This window comes from Meleagris gallopavo, chromosome Z (genome assembly GCF_000146605.3).
Source record: "Meleagris gallopavo isolate NT-WF06-2002-E0010 breed Aviagen turkey brand Nicholas breeding stock chromosome Z, Turkey_5.1, whole genome shotgun sequence".
Classification (NCBI taxonomy): domain Eukaryota; kingdom Metazoa; phylum Chordata; class Aves; order Galliformes; family Phasianidae; genus Meleagris; species Meleagris gallopavo.
The window spans coordinates 30,213,415-30,215,886 of record NC_015041.2 but is presented as its reverse complement, the minus strand read 5'-3'; the positions used below and the strand labels follow the sequence as shown (position 1 = coordinate 30,215,886).

The 2,472-nt window shown below is 40.1% G+C and overlaps 1 protein-coding gene across 2 annotated transcripts in view; it reads right to left on the bottom strand.

Annotated features, from left to right (window-relative positions):
• The window catches only part of LOC104915035 (centlein-like), a 449,820-nt gene that overhangs the window by 137,857 nt on the left and 309,491 nt on the right, over positions 1-2,472 (bottom strand). The gene's annotated exons all lie outside the window — the stretch shown is intronic.

Genomic DNA, 2,472 nt, shown 5'->3' with positions numbered 1-2,472 from the left:
AAAAAAGGCTATAAGCTGGACTGAGTTCTGCTTGCAATATTTTGATACTGCAATGTTACTTATCAGTTGCAAAGAGTTGGGTTTTCAAGGTTTCAGTGCGCCTGGGTAAGAAATTCAGGCACTTGAGGAACTTTACAAACAAAACCCGTTATCACCACCAGGTTAAGTGGAAACTCAATGGGCACTTTGAAAAACCAAACTTAATATATAGGCATTTAAAACAGGCATTTAATCCTTGAAACCTAACCAAGGCATTTCTGGAATTTCCCTGATGCAATTAACTCAGCGTGATGACGCAAGTTGTGTATTCTCATTTCCACCATTAAATGCCTCATTATCCTTCAAATACTTCATGTTGTCAAGCACTGTAGCTCTAAATATTGCAGAGCCATAACTAGTCTTGATCTCACTAATCCTTGGAAGCAGACAATAAAGGCCTGAGGACATACAAGTATTTTGATGCATAGCATGTAACAGTTACATTTTACAAGTCTGTGACTTCATTAATTTCAGTAAATACTAAGAATGTTCTACCTCTCTGTAATAGGAAAAAAAAGTTTGAAGAATCCACAACTGCAACTTAGAGATGCTCAGGACATAACTGGACATTCATCTTGTCAGCAGGAGGTTGGACTAGCCCTAGCCCCCTACTTAGCTCTCCAAATCTTTGATTCTATGATTTTTTCTTTGATTCTATGATTTTTTTCCCCAAACTCTCATGAAAATGAATGTCAAATGTAGTATTTCAGCATCCTCCAATTAAAAATTTTTGCTTTTTTATTCAGCTGTATATATATAGGCAAGTGCTACAGATATACATGCAATTTATTATTTTCTAACCTTTTTCAGTCATACAACATGTCTGTAATTTAGCATCTTCATAGATAAAGTGTTAATGTATGTGGATCTGAAAACTGGCTGAATGACTGGACATACCACATTATGAAACAATGGCACAAAGACCAGCAGAAGGCCAGCCAGAAGTGATATATCCTAGCAGTCAAAATTAGGTCCAAAAACATTCAGCATCTTCCCTAAATAAATGGTCTGGGCAATTAGGCAGAGTGCATCCCCTATGACTTTGCTAATGATACAAGATGGTGTGGAGTGGCTGATATACCAAAGGACTTTCTTTCCAGCCAGAAGGGCCCAAACAGACTGGAGAAACTGGCCAACAGAAAATTAACAGGCTTCAACAAAGGGAAATGTCAAGTAATGCTGTCATGTCTAAAAAGAATGTTACCAGTGTGAAAGTTACCAACAATATGGGTCTATACGTAGGACAAAAGAGTTTATGCATTATACAAAACTGGGCGTAGATGTTATGTGGGATATAAGAACAGCACCCAGAGCAGAGCAAGGCAGCTAACAAACACAGCAGTCTGCATAGCTCTGCTGAGAAGGACATGTGAGTCCTGGTGGAATGAAATTGCCAAAACAACAGAGTGTCCTTGCAGTGAAAAAGCCAACAAGCTCCAGGGCTGCTTTAGGCGGGGCTGCCAGTGGGGCTGGGGAACTCCCCTCTAATCAGCACTAGTAAGTCCAATGTCCAGTACTGGGCTCCCCAGCAGAAGAAAGGCATGGATGTGTTGGAACAGACTCAGCAAAGGGCAGCCAGCCTGGAGCATCATGCCCCATGAGAGGAGGATGAGAGAGCTGGGCCTGTTCAGCCTGTAGAAGACAAAGCTCAGGGAGATCTTATCAATGTGTACAAATACCTGAGGGGACTGAATGAAGAAGACGAAGACAGATTCTGTTCAGATGTTCACAGTGAAAGGGTGAGAACTGAGGAGCGCAAATAAAACGTATGAATATCCACCTGAGCACAACAAAACTTTTTAGTTGTGAAGGTTTTCAAATGCTGGCACAGATTGCTCAGAGAGGCTGTGAAGTCACTGTCTGTGGAGGTACTTAAACCTGAATGGGCACAGACCTGGAAAACCTACTCTAGATGTCTCTGCTTCACTGAGACTAGAGAATTTCAGAGGTGCCAGTGAGCTTCACAAAACAGTGAAGCAAGATAGCAGTACCTTTCAGAAATTCCAAGTCTGCATTTGGACTACTAAAGACTGAGATTAATAGAGATTACAGAGTAGAAACCCTGAGCCTAAGTCTAATTTTTCATGTAGTCAGCCTACTGGTACATTACAGAAAATAAAGACCAAGTTCATTTCTATTGAACGGAGTCAGATTTATAAAGTGTTACCTGAATATGTGCCCTAATTTGTTGCTATCAATATGGCAAGTGTAAGTCACATCTAAAACTATTGCTCAGCTTCCATGTCACCGTAAATACTAGAAGGGCCTAAACGATATGAACGCAGAAAAGAAGCCCTTCTAGCAGTTTACAGATCACGTCTCCTTATAAAGAAAATGTTTTATAATGCCAGAATCCAAATAAGAAATTCTGATGTTATTTATCGTCTTCTTTCTAACTTTTCAGATGAAAGACAGTATTTCAAAAAGGAGGGG